Source organism: Anabrus simplex, chromosome 13, assembly GCF_040414725.1.
Source record: "Anabrus simplex isolate iqAnaSimp1 chromosome 13, ASM4041472v1, whole genome shotgun sequence".
Lineage (NCBI taxonomy): Eukaryota > Metazoa > Arthropoda > Insecta > Orthoptera > Tettigoniidae > Anabrus > Anabrus simplex.
In genome coordinates, this window is record NC_090277.1 from 15,550,276 (window position 1) to 15,570,280 (window position 20,005).

Here is a 20,005-nt window from a genome sequence, read left to right on the forward strand (position 1 = left end):
AGTTACATGGTGGAAAAGCTTCGGACCCGCCCCGAGAGTTAAACTGCTGAGCTAGCAAGAAAAGAAGTTATTAAACGGCCATTACCTTATGGATGAACTGCTGCCCGAAGAAAGAGGCGCTTCCCGCCCCCTGCTATGTACCTTACACACTGAAAGATGTTACTGAAATGGCGCAGAGACCCTAAAATCAGCAGTTTATATACTCTCGCGGAAAGTTCGAGGCGTTACAGGAATGAGAATACCCTCCCACAAGGATTTTATTGGTTCACCAAGAAAACCCCTACACAATACGAAGAAGAAACACATTATTGGTGGAAAATTAATTCGAGAAATTCGGGATTGGCTAAATTCAAAACAAGGGGAAAGAAAGGGTTATACAGCCATCTTAAACAATAACAGAAAGAAATTTAACAAGAAACAAACTTTTGAAATAAAAATGTCTCCAAAAAACCAATTCTTTCACTTCGCACTAGGGTGCACCATTGTAGTTCTTCAGTAGTGTCCTCTAGAAGAGAAAGTTCACACTTCTTACTACAGGTAAAACAAAAATACATCGAAAACGACCCAGTTCAGAAACTCAAAAATTTCCAAGTAGTGACATCTTCTGAGAAACTTGAAAATTAACACCTTAGATAAAGTTCAGACTTCCTCCAATAGGGGAGTTTCAACTGGCGCAAGGTTTGAATTAGCGGCGTGGAGGTGTACCGCCCGGTACAGCATTAATAGGTGCTGCTAATTTGTGTGTTAATCATGCCCCCCCCCCCCAATAATTACTCGAAGTCGGCGCCTGCCCTGGTGTTATGTACTGCACCCCCAACACTTGATGGTAAACAAATTATCTATGTTCTCACTGAAGTACCTACTTAAAGCTCAGCTCCATGGGCGAATGGTTAGCGTGCTGGCCTTTAGTTACAGGGGACCCGGGTTCGATTCCCGGCAGGGTCGGGAATTTTAACGATAGTTGGGGGCTGGGTGTAGGTGTCGTTTTCACCACGACGCGCACATCAAATCAAAAGACCCGCTTCTGGTGAGCCGAATATGCCCTCGGACCAGACGTCCTTGGTTTTACGGGCGAGTACTGTATGTCCCGCGTCCCGGACAGCTCCTATCCGGAAATACGCCACTGTTCCTCCACTGATAGTACCAAGAGCTTTTATTCTTTCCTTCAAAGAGGATACATTTCTTCACTCCTTGGTTTCTTTATCTGGTGTGAGTTCCTTTTTTTAAAAGTTGTTTCTTATATTATCCTGTCGAATAAGACGCGTAATAGCGGACAGCTACCTGACGTAGTTCGAGTCCACCTGATGTTCGTGTGAAATTGTCAGCTGTGAGAAACATTTGTTCTGTTGACTTGATTAGGTCTCAGCTGTTCATTTCTGTAAATGTCCCTTCAATGTCAAGTAGAGATTTTTATGAAATTGCTAATAATGACAAAACACTGTTAACAGAGAGATGAAAACATATTGAAAATGAAAGAACTGGAATGAATAATTAAAAAAACTTATTTTTTTCCTACTTGTTTTACGTCGCACCCACAGAGCAGGTCTTTCGGTAATGATGGGATACAAAAGTGTCAGGATTGGAATCGACCGAGGCCTTCGTCCGAAAGAAGAAGAAGGAAAAGAAGACCTGGTGGTCACTTTAACTCAGAATGGGGTTTTGACTCCTAGTCACAAGTGCTCTGCTAAAGCTCGGGTTTGGTCAGATCCTGACACACTAGGATTCACGAAAGAGTGTATAAAGACTGCCCTGAGAGACAGTGAGTGTTTCCATACACAATGGATATAATTTCTACAAACTGTGCCTTCAATACTACCATCACCACCACAAACGCCGCCAGTTCCACCGTCAACAGAGCTACAAACACCACAAGCTCCATTGCTCGTCGCTCCGTAATGTCCTCCTCCGAAGACCAACCACCCCTCGTCATCTACTAGTTCAGCCAGCCCCAACACAATGGGACTCTAATGGATTAAAATACAAACGACATCATCCACATCGCGCTCCAGAATCTGAACCGCCCAGGAAACTGACGGTCAACTTTACTCTCACTTCATGATCGAATCAAGGTTTACCACAGTTCATCGACAAACTGCCGCCAGCATGACCCTACCAAGAACTACATTCCGGCACCGATAACTCCTCTGCAACAGCCGACTTCATCCAGGAGCAGCGCTCAATGGAGACACTGCCGTTTCCCTCCAACACCTATTCTACCACTGACTTTCCCACCATGTCCCAAGCTCCCCGCCCCATCTCAACATCGCCCCCAGGGCACCCATAGCTTTGTTCTTAAAAACCCAGCTCCCCAGTTCCGCTCTGCCCAAGCCATGTTCCGCATCCTACATCGATACCATATGAAGAGAGAAGGGATAGCGAACATCAGACCTACCTCCATATATCATAAAAGTCAATGGTGAGGAGGCTGCTTCTAAACTAGTCAATATCATCGGGGGGTGCACATAGGCTCATCCTCTCCTTTCCGGCACCTTTCCCAACCCCGTATCAACACTCCTCCCGCACACCCCAGACACAGTATTTTTAGTTGCGTAATCAGGAGGGTCGATCCGGAACTCACCGACGATATAATGTTCTACGAACTTAAAGCGGAGAACGTCCCAGCACGGAAAGTCTTACGAATTAGGAGTGAGTCTGGGCTGACCTTCCTGGTTCTTTCCTCCTCCCTACCACGGCTGACGTGGATAGATTGTTAACTACAGGAGTCTCCATTTTTAAACAACATTACCGCGTGGAACCATCCAAGGACCTCCCACCTCAGTCACTACGTTGCGAACGCTGTCTTTCATACAATCAACACAGCACTGGTCAATACCAAGCCCAACAACTGGTCTGTGGGCAATACACCCAACCTCACCCCACCAACCAATGTCCAAACACCCAGGCTCCACCTGTCTGTAAAACCTGTCGTCAATCTCATCCCACCTACTCACGCCAATGTAAAGCTCGTCCTCCCCCTCCAGTAAACCGTCATGAACTTGCTCCCATCAGAACCATCGACTCCCACCCCCCGCCACGTCCAACCATCTCCCAGTTTGTTCCCCCATTAATAGAAGATATCCGATTTTTTTACCTTATCTCCTCAAGATCGTTCTTTATCACCGCCCCACCCCCCGCACTCATACACCGTCAAGCTGCCGCCAATCAAGCCTTAAATCTCCATTTCCAAACAATCCACCCTGGTTTAAACTGTCATTTTCAGTTTTCCTGCCTCGAAACCCTTGTATGATGGATAATACATCCCTCCCCTCCCATCACCATCGTTTTCCTGAACATTCAATCCTTCCGGAAAAAACGCCTTCACCTCCAAGCTCTTCTACATCAAAATCCCACTTATGCCGTCTTACTCAACGAAACAATGTTCCATCACTGCCAACCTGCTCACTTGTCTGGCTTCACCCTCCAAAGATGGGACCACCCCGATGGGATTGCTCGTGGGGGCGCCGCTATAGCCATCCGTACCTCCCTCTCTACGCGCATCCACCTCCCCCTACTCCTCATTCTTTCCCCGAATACCTTATCGCAACCACTTATTTCAGTTCCGGTTCATCTAGCCACAATGTACAACGCTTCCACAACCATCTTCCGACAGACTTCCTCACCTATCTCCATAACTCATTCCGGCATTTCGTCCTCCTCGCAGATCTCAACCAACATGGTCGAACAGCCGCCGAACACCTTCCTACACAGCATAGATTCATCATTTATTCCCCTTCCAGGACCATCGCGCCCTTCCTCACAACCACTCCTGGCGCCGTTATCGCTCATAATTCCTTTATAAATCACTTACAAGTCTCTTTTCTCCCCAGCATAGGGAATGATCACCTCCCTATCCTACTCCAAATTCCAACCCATCCCCGCCCCCCGCCGCATCATCACTAATTTTTCCAAAACCAACTAGACAGGCTACCGTATCCACATTAGCCAATCCCTCACCCAACCTCCTCCTCCCACCGACGCCCAATCCGTAGAAACCATTGCACATTTCTTCCATACTACAATAACTTCAGCCTCCGACGCCCATATTCCCACCTCCCTTTACACACCCCATAAACGGCGCCTCCCACCTAAATTCCGCCATCTCCAGAAACTATCCCAATACTACCTCTCGAATTCTCCAGAACCCGTGCTCGTTACTTTCTCCGTCTCCATCGCCAAACCAGCCGTACAATTACCAACTATCTCCATGCCCACCATCGTCGATCTTGGTCTGCCACCTGCACTTCTCTAAACGCTCAACATGCCTCCCCTTCCAAATTCTGGCATAAGCTCTATTCCCTCCTCGGCCAACACTGCACCCCGTCTTACCCCATCCTCCATAATTGCCTATCTCCAAATAACACCGCGGAGAAACTCGAGATCTTCTCCTCCCACTTTCACCAACGCTTTGCCCCCACCATTCATCATTCCGTAACTGACCCACACCTTTTATCAAAACCTTCTTTCCTCGCCCTGCCTACAACCATCCTCAAAGCACTCACTCACACGACTGTGACGGTTTTAACGTGTTGAAACCCCTCAGTAATCTTTTGGTCTGGGTTCTGAAACCCTTAGAAATTTGTGTCAACGAACCTTGTGTATGAACTCTACCCCATGACATTTATTGTGTAATATCTTGGTTGCCTTATTTGAATATGATGTGCTACACTCTGGTGGCTAGGCTTGGAACTCTCGGGCCGCCGGAAGTATTCTGAGCGCATGCAAGGAGAAGTGGACGCCAGGCTTGGTTTTGCAGCGAGCACGCCAACAGTCGGTGTAAGATCGCCATGGCGGGCAGTCGTGTGTGTTGCACCAGCAATATGTCTGGGGGAAATAGTTTTGAGAATGGCTGAATCAAGTCCCTTCTGGGCTTTTGTGCGCCCTACAGACTTATAGCTGGCCTCGAGAAATTTATTTAATGTGGCACGAGCTGTTGAACTGCACATTTTTCGTCTGTTTGAAAACCATGTGGTGAAAGTAACTAGGCAGCATCACTTCGTACTCATGGATCGAAACTGTAAGTTCTTTTAAACGCATTTATTATGTGGAAAATTATCCTCAAGGAAGCTGGAAAGTCTTCAAGAAATTTCCTGGTCTGATGTGAGAAAAGTCATCCCTTCTGGCAAGAATAATAATAATAAGCATCATCCACTAGCTGCGTAATGTCTGCACGTGTGTTACATTGCAATGTAAACAACTAGAAGCTACAGCCTAGTGTTTTAGTAGAAAAGTTCGGTGCGCACTATAACCAAATTGTTTTAAGCTTAATTATGAATTCTATTGGTCAAATTTTATAGGAATTTCTGTTTAGGCAAAGCAATCGCAAGATTCTGTTTGAAATTCGGTCTTGCTTACTAAATTTTATTTTTGGCGTTTGGTTCTTGTTAATTATTGTTTCTGCTCTATTTTTGGGGTCCCTTATTTATTAATTTCTATGGTTTGTGGCCATTTGCCTATTTTAGTGGTGTCCTCGTGGACATGCTTTGTTGTTGTGGCCTTAGCAACGTTTTTGTTGATGTGATTGTTGGGCGAACTTGAATTTTATATGGAGGCGTGACCTTTGTTTGGTACATTCTTTAATGTGGATGTGTTTGACTTTCGTGTGCTCTAAGTGAATAGTCACCTTATATTTTCTTGCCTTTTCCTTTTTTTTCTTCTCTGGTAAATTTGAAACCTGTTTCGTGTGTTTGGGGTGTTTTAAAATACTGACTCTTGCGAAGGCTTGCCGTGCGGAAATGGTTTTACGGTAGAGAATGTTACTTCAACCTTGGGTTAATTAATTAATTAATTTTTAGAGTTTAGGTTTAATTACTAGCGTAGGCGACCGGTCGGTAGGAAGTTTTATTTCTTGTGTGCCATTAATGTTCTTATCGAGGTCAGCATTTAATTTTATTTTAAACTAATCTTATTGTATTAATCGGTTTTACACCTGTTAATTTAAATCATTCAACTATTTAAAGTCTTTGAGGTTGGTCATAGTTTATTGATGTTACCTGAAGAGTTTTAAGGAAGTTAATTTCTAGTTAAGTTTCTGTTTTCTTTAATTTTTGCAAGTTTGTTATCTTTAAAAGGTGGATTAAAATCATTTATTTTTACAAATGTGTGTTTTCATTCATTCAACTTTTTCAACGAGGCACTGTCACTGTTACCTTTAGTTAAATTTCTGACCGCGGCCTTTCCTGCTTCGATTTGTTTTCCTAGGTAAGTGTGTATTTTCTTTCCTCTGGTTTGTTGTTGTATTGTGCGTTATTGTTTTCCTTGTCCTCCTTGCCCTGCTGTGTGTTCGCTTTAACCCCCTTTTCGGGGCGAACACGCTAACAACCTTCTTACTGGGTGGTTTTCTCTCTCTCTTTCTCTCTGTCTCTCTCTCTCTAACTCTCTCTGTCTCTGTCTCCCTCTCTCTTTCTCTCTCTCTCTCTCGCTCTCTCTCTCTCTCCCTGGTAGGTAAGGTTATGAACCCATCATTCATAGGTTGTTTTGGGTACCTAGAGGATGGTGTTGGTTTGACCCCACGTCTTAAACACCCCGACAGCAGTCATAGACATCACAGACGGCCTATCCCGATCCCGATACACCGCTCCAGACCCCGATCGCATCCACTACCGACACATCCGCCAAGCCCAGCTGCACTCCTTATACTACAGGCCACATACGTTCATCCTCACCTCCGGTTTTTATCCTACCAGTTGGAAACGATCCACCATGCTCCTCTTCCCCAAACCTGGAAAAGACCTGTCAGACCCAGACTCATACCACCCATTTCGCCTTATAACCATCATCGCCAAAATCCTGGACAAGATCCTAATTCGCTGTATTCACCCCTACCTGCAGTCCCACCACCTTCTACCACCCTCCCAATGTGGTTTTCGTCCCTAAATTTCCACCTAACACCAGCTCCTCCGCCTCACCCAGTTCATAGCCGATAATTTCAACTTAGCCCGCCCCAGCCTTCTCATTACCTTTGATTTTAATGAAGCTTTCGATTTCGTTTGACATTCCTCCCTAATTTATAAGTTTCAACTCTTCACCCTTCCTCACTCCTTCATCCGATTTTTTGTTCTTACCTACACAACAGAACCACCTGTATATTCAACCAAGGCCAGCTTTCTCAACCCTTCCCCAAGTCTCTGGGAGTTCCTCAAGGCTCTCCGCTCTCTCCGTTGCTTTCTCATTCTCTTTGTAGCCGATAACCCCCAACCACCCTCCCCCGTCAAGCTCCTCCAATTCGCTGACGATACAGCAGTCCTTGCCCCCTCCCATCAGTCCAAGCCATGAACCGAATACTTCAACCTTACATGAAATCCTTTGCCTCCTGGTGTAACCGTTGGCATCTGCGCATTTCCACCTCCAAAACGCACTTCATCTTACTCCGACCCCGTCGTGGCCGCCTATCCGCCGCCCGAAATTTCGCACATTTCCGCCTCAAAATGAAAAAGATCCTCTTTCGTCCGCAACCAACTTTGAAATACCTAGGCATCACCATCGATCAACTCCTGTCCTTTCCTCCTCACTTCCTTACTACCAAATCCAAAGCCGCCCACAGGTCCCAGCTGCTTCGCCGACTGGCTGGCACCAGCTGGGGTCTCAACACGAATCTCCTTCTCCTTACCTATAAAACATTATCAGACCCGCCATAACCTCTGGTCACCCTGTTTGGGCAGCCGTCCAACCCTCTACCAACCTCTTCTATCCATGGAACGCCGTCTGGTTCTCATTGCTCTCCGTCTCTCACCTCTGTACCATGCCAAAGACCTCTACAACATATTCCCCTTCCCCCGACTAGACACCCACGTCTCCCTCCTGTTCCAAAGATTCCTCGATAAAGCCCTGACCCGAACAAGTCCGTCACGTCCACCGTCTGGCCACTACCCTTTAAGACTCCTCGACATACCCTATCCCCGCTCCACTTTTATCACATCCTCATCCAACCCACAGACCGGCTACCCCCATAGAGAAGCCTGTGTTTGGGTACCCTACGCACTCTCTCCACACCCATAGTCCATCTCATAGGCCCCTATTACTCTTTGATATTACGGTCCCTAAGACGCCACGTCGACCCTGTCACCATTGAATACGAAATAGCACTACCCTTTCAAAATTATACGATACTGTATATAAGTGGTATAGATCAATTTAATTTTTATTTTATCTTTTCACATTCCGAACTTCATTCGTATTTGTATGTGGCAGTATGCTTACTAGACCTGTCATTCTTCATACTTAAGAAACTTGTAAAGTGCCTTAGGTTAAGCAGTTAAAGAATTAAGGTGAAATAAGCCTGTATTTTGGTATTGTTATATTTTGTGTATTTATGTAACCAACCAAAATTTTCAACAGACTAAAACACGCAACTAATTTAGTGATAAACATACAAAAAAACAAACAATAAAAAGCAAATACAGGGAACATAGAAAAACAAAAAGCCAAGATGCCCCCAATCATATCTCCCATTCCCATCACATCTATTTACCGTCTCTCACATATAGCACATCACATTTAAACCCCACAAATCTTTTGGCCAGAGAGTAGGTGTTCCCTACTAGGTGGCCCGCCTCTCACCTTCAGGGGAGGAATGAAAGCTTAGTTAGATAGACAGAAAATATACAGACAAAAACCAGTACGGTACCCGGGTTTGTGAGATATAGTGGAGGATGGGGGGAGGCGGGTATATAGCCTACATCAAATTTTTTAAAAAGGCCACAAAATGGTAAGTTTTTCTTGCTCTCTCAGCGAATTTCGACAGAGAAGTAAAGATTGACAATTTACCAACTTATATGCAGTAATAATAGTTTTTTTTTTCGATTTTTACTCAATACTATACTGTACATTAAAACTTTCGCCAAACGAGCAGTATTACACATCTATTACAATTAAAAAGAAATACGGCCTGATTATACAACTAAAACCATTTAGTATTTGACTATACACTAAAAACTAACAGACACTAAAGAGACTGCCAGACTGACGAATGCACGCGCCAAGGTGGTGAATCGTACCTCATTGTCTACGACCTCAGCAAAAAAAAAAAAAAAAAATATAGCCCTGGTACTCTTCCCCATAGCACAAAGTCTTCACTATTTGCTCTGGCGCTGTACAAATCGGTTACCCGAGACGAAGGACATTTTGTGCGTATTTCGGATAAAAGAAAATAAAGAGAAGAGAAGAATTATCTGATAAAACAACAGGGCGTGTACAAATGGCTTTTCTAATAATTCCTAGTTTCAGCCTGCTAAAATGGAATAAAAATGTAATATTTTCTCCAAAAATAGTTGATGATGATGATGCTTGTTGTGTGGGGGAAGCAATCACCACCGCTACTGATGATGTGAACGTCAGTGTCAATTTGAAACGAAGTTTATAACTTGTAGAATACGAGCTCGACCGCACATCTGACAACCCTGTCTCGGACACTCCCGGCACTCTAAAAGCCGCTTAAACAAAAAATGTGTAAAGGCCAACGTATGTTCAGATTCACTTACCTTTCCTCTGCACTTGTTGGCGTCAGCTCGGTAACTACACTACATCTCAGCTCTCGCGAGTGAATGTCAGGGCCAGGGTCACGGTCAGAACATGCCAAGGCTGTGCTGTCTACTTAGATTTCCCCCCGCCTCATGTGATGTGGCAGCAACAGCGAAACGCGGTATGTGACTCACCACTGGTCCAGCGGGAGAATGGATTGTGTCTTTATGATGCAATATTATTTATTTGATAGTACGAACGAACTGAGGTTGAGCGCAATTACGTTCCTTTATTAGATATAGGATTCAATCTTTAAATACATCAAACAATAATAATAATAATAATAATAATAATAACAAGAAGGAAAATAAGAAGCCTAATAAGCAGAACACAATTTAAAATTATTACTACGATTGAAAAACATAATAATATACGCTATACAACTGTCATAGAAAATTACTAAACAGGTTAAGAAAAGAACACTAGCAAAATCTTATAAGTACCTTGTATTCCAACAAAAAAATAATTTAATAATGATTATGATTGAGTAAAAATAGCCTTTATTTGCTTATTGAAGAACCTAGAGCCAGCAAATAAATCAACTTGTGCACTAATCTATATATGAATGGTGAGTTTGCAAACCGTCATAAGTCCGAAATGTTAATTTCTCAGGAATTAAAAATAACTATGTGTGGTCCTACTGAACCATATATTGCTAAAATATCCCACTTTATTTTGAAGATTTATGCAAGAGAAATAGGTTAATCATTAACAAAAACGTACTGTACCCATCCTTAGGTCCTATAGTCCTCAAATAATACAAAGACTACTTGTTTTGCAAATTCAGTTAGAAAGTACACACATGTAAATGTAATTTTGACACTGTATTACTTTTACTTATCTGAAAACATGCAGAAATGTCAATTTAACGCACAAAAGCAATTTACAATATCTCAAGATCAAACTTTAGCAAAGTCTGTTTTCACACATAAAATCATTTTAGAAACAATATTCTTTACGAAAGTTTGTCTTCTTTCACTTTTTAATTTTCCAAGCCACTACTTGCACACATGTCATCTTCACGAATGTCCTGTATTTTACTTTCATTGATCGGACACATGCCACTAGGAGGAAGCTGTGGCGAGTGTTCATAGGTTGGTCCGAGGATTGTTGAGCTGATCCGTCAATGAAAGGTTTTGTGATGACAATCCCAAACTGGTCTGCAGAGAAACAGAACTCCATGAAGGTTGACAGAGGGAAGGATACTGTTTCGTCCTTAGGGATATTCTTAGAACGTTTTTCCACAGAACTTGCATTTTTCTTGTAAATATGGCCACCAGCTGTTACAATCATCACTCTCCACAATTCTTACTGTGAAGTTTCCCTTTACATTAGACCCAACTATGAGTTCACACACTTCCTTTATTGTGTAAATTCTGCCCATACGTCTCAAATTTCATTTTACCACAGCAAAATACCTGTCTGACGGCAAGAAAGAATGACCTCAGATAGGAAAGGTAACGGTAAGGGTGTATTCTGCCCGAAGGCAGGTCCGAACCTCCGCAGAGGTGTGCCTGAGCCGGAGTTTACGTGCGGTAGGGTGACTAGTTCCTTTCCGCTCCTCCATTCCCTTACCGCCCACCAACAGCGCGTGGCAACCCATCCAACTCTTGACCACGCCCAATGTTGCTTAACTCCAGAGATCTCACGGGATCCGGTGTTTGAACACGGCTACGACCGTTGGCACGGATAGGAAACAGAAGCCTAATTTAAAAAAACAGCTTCCTGTCAGTTATTGCCATTAAAAATATGACAAATGTGTTATTCTTATTTTGCCCGGGGCAACCATCGCAAAACAACCAAACTTTTTGAATATTTGATGGAAGAAAGTTATTGAAATAGTGCAGGAGAAAACAGCATAACTCATGGGGACATTTTTTGCTTGTCTTTCATGGTAGATGCAGTTGGACACATTACTGGTCTTCAAATTGTGCACACAAAAAACGGGGATAGTAGTACATGTCTTGGACTGGCATTTTAGGCAAACATACATTTTGCATGTAGTCGAACGTAAGAGCAAGAAAATTCTCTCTTTCATTACATAACTTGGTCGCAACTTGTAACACTGCAGCTGCTACACGTTTAGCATGATCATTAAGTGCACTGCTTCTTATTTTGATGCTCTGTACTTCACATGTAATGCAGATCTTCCAAATCTTAAAGTGAAATATGTCTTGAAATAATTATAGTAATGAAATGTCGTATGGCTTTTAGTGCCGGGACATCCCAGGACGGGTTCGGCTCGCCAGGGGCAGGTCTTTCTATTTGACGCCGGTAGTCGACCTGCGCGTCGTGATGAGGATGAAATGATGATGAAGACAACACATACACCAAGCCCCCGTGCCATTGGAATTAACCAATTAAGGTTAAAATCCCCAACACGGCCGGGAATCGAAACCGGGACCCTCTGAACCGAAGGCCAGTATGCTGACCGTTCAGCCAACGCGTCGGACATTATGGTAATAATGATCGGATATATTAGTGGTAGGGTACTTACCAAGAAACATTTCATGTATCTTATTTACGGGGAGCTCACTGTTCAAGTAATAGGCCTATATATCAGTGTTTCCATAGTGAGTTTGTTTGGTTGGAAATGAGAAAATATGGGCCTGAATAGCAGCAAGTGCATCAGCCTCCTTTGCATTTCCTGGTCTTTGATCTTTCACCGACTTGCCGATTAGCAGCAGATTACATAGGCGCTTCACTCTTGACTCGGTAACACAGTGAACATTAAGAATGGCTTTTTTGAATACCTCTATCTTCTTATCTGAATCTCTGACATGATACACGAACATAGCTCCTTCTTCGTCTCTGCACAGGTTTACTTGCAATTTGTCCCTGTCAAAATATGTCCTGTTCATTCTTGGTCTCAAAGTGATTCATGTAGTTGGCTGCTTGCAATAATACATTCTCACTAACGAACTGGAAACCCTTTTTCTTGCACCTAAGAAAGAAAGAACCATTTCTACAGATTAGTTAAATTATTTAAAATAATATTCAGCAAATTACCACGTAAACTACTGCAACCGTTTTATAATCACAGGAATAGAACCAGCTTTTGGGTGGTTAGGCCGTGTGCATTATGCAGAGTTTCGTCCAGACGTGCCATTTGGACTCATCAGCTGGAATGACACGCCCCTCCAGGACTTGATACTGTAACCGTTACTTCAGCGGCTACAACAAACACAGTAAAGGGAGGAAAGCAAGTGCAATTACACGGTACCTAAGACATTACACACACAAGAAAACAGCTGATGAACTACGCGGAACTCCGCCGATAACAACACTGGTAAATATCAGTAGGGGCAACTTGACGATAAAAACCCAGGAACGTGAAAGGAGCTGGGAACCTACCAAGAGCATGGAGATGGCTTAGGGTGCAGATTCCGGAATCAACCCTGATCCTTGATTTTCAAAATATATTATTTACCAAAATATTATTTACAAAGGACTTAACAAACGAATTCCGAACAATTTGTCACACCGAACTTGTGAACTACAAATTACATGTTCCTTGAGACACACAAGTTAGACGTTCCTTGACAGTAACTTCCTACAAGTTCAAAGAGTCAAGCAAATACCAAAGAGGCAAATACCATACATCTAATTACAACCCAAGTCATACAATACAATTTAGAGTGAAGTTAAACGTACCTTTCAAAATATCTGAACAACATAATTGAACACGTCAAGTGACACGAAACTACTAGAGGCAAAACCCCAAGGTAAATACATAAAACTACAATTTACATGTTTAGTGAAACAAGGAAAGGGGAATGCCTCGGAAACAAACAGGCAAGCCCAGCTCAAAAGCTAAGGCATCCGAAATAATCGAGTGGCGAGTCTGGGTGAGGTTAGAGCAAACTCCTCTATGAAAAAGCAAGCGAACATGAAGTGAAATTTAAGGTGGAACAGAAATCGAGAGTGCTTACCCCAAAGTGGCCCATCCCGGTAGCGAGACGACGTCAAAACTTCGGACAGTCAAGAGATAGAAGACGGAAAGCCAGACAGCCCACGAAATGCTGCCTCGCTCTCTTTAAAAAGGAAACCCTGGCCTTGGAGTAGCCAATCAGAACGCAGGAGCCCGCTTATCGCCACCCAGATTCACCAATCACAACTCCTACGTCAGTCGCGAAGTTTAAATAATTTTCTCGAATACGCACGATCGCGAATCTTCCATTTCCAGAACAGTCAGAACCTACTTTCTAGAATATATAACTAACAAAGGCCAATACACCCTGTTCAAAAATTCAAGTTCAACTTTCTGGATAGTTCCAGTAAATATAGAAATGAAATCTAGTTGTTACAAATACCATATGTTACCAAAATATTTACACTGTACAGGTTAGGTAGTTACATGGAATACAAATCAAATATTTTATCACCACACTTCAGATCATGCGGTAAGGTTTACAAATAAAATCTTCAATAAACACTTTCCGCTTCCAATATATTCTACACCTGTGACACTACAACACTAAGTATTCAATATAATTAAATGCATTGACGGTTTGATAATAATGACAGTAAGAATGCTACAATGTACACAATAATAACTGAAAATTGTAATAGTTGTAAAATGTGTAAATTAGTTTTAGTTAAAAGAATGAACGAAAACTAAGAAGAAGATTATGTTGTATGGTAAAATTTGTTTATCTTCTGTATGTGTGTTTTAAGTGAAAAATGTTAATTAGAATAAGGTTTTGAGGACTCCCATCAAAGATATTACCGAGTATTGATTCTTAATTATTTTAACTGAAATTTCCTGTTGTAAATTGCATCTAAAATTGAAAGCAAATGGTATAAAGTTATGTTCGTAACTTGCGAGGCAGGCTGTGCCACGTGTAAGTGGACTTTTCCTGTCGAGTTTTAATATCTGGTAATATGCGGGTTCAGCAGAAAAAGATTGTTGAAGAAGCTCCTTGTGGTTGGCCAAAATAAAAAAGTTCCTTATTGGTCAGTATTTTGGCATTTTTAATTGGTAAATGTGGCAATCTGGAGTGTTCTTATTGGCTACTTGTAATCGCACGATTTCTGGTTTCGGGCTCCTCGTGAGAGCTAATAAGTCTTCTGTCCGCGTCTTTTCCATCTGACCGCCCTCGCGAGCGCACGCGCTCGGGGTCTACCCCGTCTGGAGGTCCCCGGTCTCTTACGGTAAACGCTATGGTATTGCCTTTTAATTGAAATTCATTCTTGTGTTTCGGCCTTTTCTCATTTACGTAACTTTCCGTGATAATGTAATTTGTTTTTTCGCGTAACGGAGTTTTCCTCTAGACTTTCACATTCACCAATTTCAATTTTTGAATGACTGTGCCTCGACAGACTGTTACAGCATCTTAGTTCGGAGGCAATTCTCTTTTCAGGCTTAGCATTCTGTAATTTAAATGTAACTTTCCTTCTTGAATAGCGTATTGTACATCACATTCATTTTTTTTTCTTTCTTTCGCGGATGCCTCCATTTACTCGGGGTCAACTTCTACGTTCAAGTTCATTTCTTGTTGTCTGACGACCTTGATCAGATTATGGTTTATTTAAATAATTTTTCTTTTAAGTATTTATATTGTCACCTACTATTGTCATTTGTCTGATTTTTTGATTTTGTAAACATTTTCCATTTTGTTAATAATTAATAGTGTGAGGGTGATTGTCGAGAACTTTTTCTTCCCCATAACTTCATACTTTCCCACGGACCTCAATAGGGCTCCTTCCACCTTCCACGTCCTTCCGTAGTTGTCGTTTGTTAGACCAGTAAGTTATGTTTATAAGTCAACCGTCTCATTTCCCAGCCGAGATGTGAAGCCCCCACTACAAAAATAAGAAAATAAAACTTTATTTACTCACCCACATTCTGGACCAGTGTGTCTAGCTGGTATCAGCTTATTAACATGGTTTTTATGTTCCAAACCTTTCACTTTCGCATGTTTATGATTGCTCTTTTATATTGTGCAGTCCTTTCTACGCCTCTTTTTCTCTGGTTTATATTATGAATTTATCAACAACACTGGTGGCACAAACTTTGTTGTTGGAAGCCATTCCCTTTACTGGAGGGTTACCGACCAAACATAAAAACAAAAGACATTCCAACTTAGCATGGAACAACATACGTGACAGGCAAAACAACTTAAGTCCAGGACTAAAGCTGTTTTTCTCCTGAAGCCAATATTTTACTATCAAGATACAGTGTACAAAAGCTATGGACTAATGTTATTTTGCTACTGATTCATCATCGCCGAGCCAAAACTACTGGACATAACGAAATGAATTTTTGAGGATACATTTATATTACAACTAGCTGATGTACCCGTGCTTCGCTACGGGATTCTCAGAAAGACTGACTTTGTGGTTTTCTTAACCTGAAATCAACAAAGGTCATTACAAAAACGTATGAATGTAGCGATTAAAAGAAATGCTATCATATAAAATACTCGATCAAATGGAAAGCCGCACATTTTATCACTTTTAACGAACAGTGCTGCGGTTAGATTGCGCTGCCAATCTAATAGTCCAAAGTTCCAGAGCTGGGATGACCAGGCCGCAGATTGCCATGAACACTCATCTGCCATTATTCCGTTAAATATGCACACTGCTCATTATAATCAGTGCCTCAGAGTAGGGACTGAATAGCCCGAATGCTATGATGATCCAGTGTGTTACGTACCAGTAGAACCAGAAAATTTATAAACCAGGGGAATGTCATGCTAAAGAAGAAAGTTATCTAAATCCCCAGCTACTTTCCATCATTATTCAGGCAGGCTGTTATACTCTGTACGACTGGGCGAGTTGACCGTGTGGTTAGCGGTGCGCAGCTGTGAGCTTGCATCCGAGAGATAGTGGATTCGAACCCCATTGTCGGCAGCGCTGAAGATGGTATTCCGTTGTTTCCCACTTTCACACCAGTCAAATGCTGGGCCTAAGGCACTCTTAGCCCTTTCCTATCCCATCGTCGCCATAAAACCTATCTAAGTCGGTGCGACGTAAATCAAATAAAAGATACTCTGTACGCAGCAGTAATACTATCTACCGGAGATGAAGGGCAATAGGTGACACAAAGCACATCACGACAAACAATGGTCAATGTAATGTTATTGTTGATCAATGTTATGAGCTTTCTATATTGTAGGCCTTCACATTTAGTTTTCTTTCGACTCTGTGATTTTTAAAATATTTTATACAATAAACTGTAGTTTCTTATTCTCCGACTTTACATACCGATTTTCATTAAATACTGTTTACCCATTTCTGGTTACTCGGCGCTGATATGGACTTAGTAACAAAAATCCAAAATCTATATATATAAAATAAGAGTTTTGTCTGTACATTGCTCAGAATTTGAAAAGAATGTTATTTTTGTATCGGTCATGTTCACAGTAACAAGAAAATGCATTTTTTACATTTCCGTAATTTCTGTCTGTCTGTCTGTCTGTCTGTCTGTCTGTCTGTCTGTCTGTCTGTCTGTCTGTCTGTCTGTCTGTCTGTCTGTCTGTATGTACACGCATCACGAGAAAACGGCCGAAGAGAATTTAATGAAAATCGGAATGTAAAGTCGGGTGATGAACCGCTACAATCTAGGCTATAAATTATTTTAATCACGCTGAGTGAAATGGTAGTTTAGGGGGAGCCTGAAATTTCATTCTCAAATATTGATGTTCTTAGTGGTCGTGTCTGAATGAAAATCGGTAGACAAACATGTGAAATAAGTCTCTACAATATAGGCTATACACGCTGAGAAAAATGGTAGTTTAGGGGAAGGCCTAAAATTTAATTGTCAAATATTTATTGTATTATTGGTCGTATCTTCACGAAAATTGGTGTGCGAAGTCGGGGAATAGGTCGCTATAATCTAGGCTATCAATAATGTTTTTCACATTGAGTGAAATGGTAGTTTAGGGGAAGGCCTGAAATGTAATCTATATATAAAATAAGAGTTTGTCTGTACATTGCTCAGAATTTGAAAAGAATGGCGTTTCTGTATCGTACATGTTCACAGTAACAAGAAAATGCATTTTTTACTTTTCCGTAATTTCTATCTGTCTGTCTGTCTGTCTGTCTGTCTGTCTGTCTGTCTGTCTGTCTGTCTGTACACGCATCACGAGAAAACGGCCGAAGAGAATTTAATGAAAATCGGAATGTACAGTCGGGTGTTGAACCGCTACTATCTAGGCTATAAATTATTTTAATCGCGCTGAGCGAAATAGTAGTTTAGGGAAGGCCTGAAATTTAATTCTCAAATATTTATGTTATTAGTGGTCGTGTCTTAATGAAAATCGGTAGACAAAGATGGGAAAAAGTCGCCACAATATAGGCTATACACGCTGAGAATAATGGTAGTTTAGGGGAAGGCCTAAAATTTAATTGTCAAATATTTATTGTATTAGTGGTTGTATCTTCACACGAAAATTAGTATGCAAAGTCGGGGAATAGGTCGCTATAATCTAGGCTATCAATTATGTTATTCACACTGAGTGAAATGGTAGTTTAGGGGAAGGCCTGAAATGTAACCTATATACAGAGTGAAGCGAAATTCGCGCACTCGGGCGTCGCAGTGCGACTCCCTACATGCCAGCAATAACAAATGTCTTTCACAAAAGTTCGTCCTGCGAGTATATCAGGCAGAGAAAGGACGTTGAATAGTGGCAATCTGGCAACACTGTAACCACATGTACGGTAAGTACCTCTGTCAGCAACATATATTCGCGCTGAGCAGTGGGTGCATAGGATAGGGTTTTGGGTTGGCATGCAGATGGTATAGGGTTCGATCCTGGGTAGAGGCGCAATTTTTTGTTTACTAATTTCCATCGGACATTACATAATGTAATACAGTAAGACACCGTACCTTAGGTCTCATGTATCCTACATTTACAACATTTTGTAACGCTGAACACAACAAATACCTTGCTAGGCCTACTGGTAACGTAAGCCCTTACGAAATACAATGGACTTGAACGAGGCAAGAATAACAGTTGCTACTAATCTATGAGATCATTGGAGGAGGGTAGAAAGAAAACAGGTTTCGCATTTAGTATATGAATTTGTGCGAATAAATTCACGCCCACGACGTGGAAAGGACGTCTTTCAAAGCTGACCAAGGGAAACGATTGTTCGTCCATTTGTAGGATCGTAGTATGTAAGTGCAAAGGGTTTCTAGAGGACCCGCTGCAATGGCTGTTGACGATTAAATTGCCAGATACCATACCACCTGGACTACATTTATGAAATAAAAATAATGCGCTTCAACCCAGGATCGACCCCTCGACCTCCTGAATGCTAACCCAATCCTGTAACCACTGCACCAACTGTACAGCGCAAAGAATACGTGCTGACAGAGGTAGTTACCCTACATGTGGTTACAGTGTTGCCAGATTGCCACTCTTCAACGCCCTTTTGCTGCCGGATATACTCGAAGGACGAACTTTTGTGAGAGACATTTTCTTATTGCTGGCATGTGAGCAGTCGCGCTGCGACGCCTGAGTGCGCGAATTTCGCTTCACCATCTATATAAAATAAGAGGTTTGTCTGTACATTGCTTATAATTTAAAAATAATGGTATTTCTGTATCGGTCATGTTCACAGTAGTAAGAAAATGCATTTTTTACTTTTCCGTAATTTCTGTCTGTCTGTCTGTCTGTCTGTCTGTACACGCATCACGAGAAAACGGCTGAAGGTAATTTAATGAAAATCGGAATGTAAAGTCGTGTGATTAACCGCTACAATCTAGGCTATTAATTATTTTGATCACACTGAGTGAAATGATAGTTCAGGGGAAGGCCTGAAATTTTATTCTCAAATATTTATGTTATTAGTGGTCGTGCCTTAATGAAAATCAGCAGACAAACATTGGAAATAAGTCACTACAATATAGGCTATAGACGCTGAGAAAAATGGTTGTTTAGGGGAAGGCCTAAAATTTAATTGTCAAAAATTTATTGTATTAGTGGTCGTATCTTCTCGAAAATTGGTATGCAAAGTCGGGGAATAGGTCACTGTAATCTAGGCTATCAATAATGTAATTCACACTGAGTAAAATGGTAGTTTCGGGGAAGGCCTGAAATGTAATCTATATATAAAATAAGTGTTTTGCCTGTACATTGCTCAGAATTTGAAATGAATGGTGTTTCTGTATCTGTCATGTCTACAGTAACAAGGAAATGCATTTTTTTCTTTCCCGTAATTTCTGTCTGTCCGTCTGTATGGATGTATGTATGTATGTATGTATGTATGTATGTATATATGTATGTATGTACACGCATCAAGAGGAAACGGCTGAAGATAATTTAATGAAAATCGTCATGTAATGTCGGGTGATGAACCACTACAATCTAGGCTATAAATTATTTTATTCACGCTGAGCGAAATGGTAGTTTAGGGGAAGGCCTGGAATGTAATTCTCAAATAAGTTATTTATGTCATTAGTGGTCGTATAGATAAATCTATATATATCAATCTCACACAGCTGCGCGCCCCTAACCACACGGCCAACTCGCCTGGTCGT

At 41.7% G+C, this 20,005-nt stretch overlaps 1 protein-coding gene across 2 annotated transcripts in view; it reads right to left on the reverse strand.

The window, feature by feature from the left end:
* LOC136884657 (uncharacterized) overlaps nucleotides 1-9,614 on the reverse strand; it is a 578,112-nt gene extending 568,498 nt beyond the window's left edge. Inside the window, exon 1 of one of the 2 annotated variants that reach the window (XR_011018937.1) lies at nucleotides 9,477-9,614. The gene's annotated coding sequence lies outside the window, so the exon portion shown is untranslated. The remainder of the gene's footprint in view (nucleotides 1-9,476) is intronic. The other variant, XM_068230169.1, reaches the window with a different exon arrangement.
* Nucleotides 9,615-20,005: the final 10,391 nt, after the last annotated feature.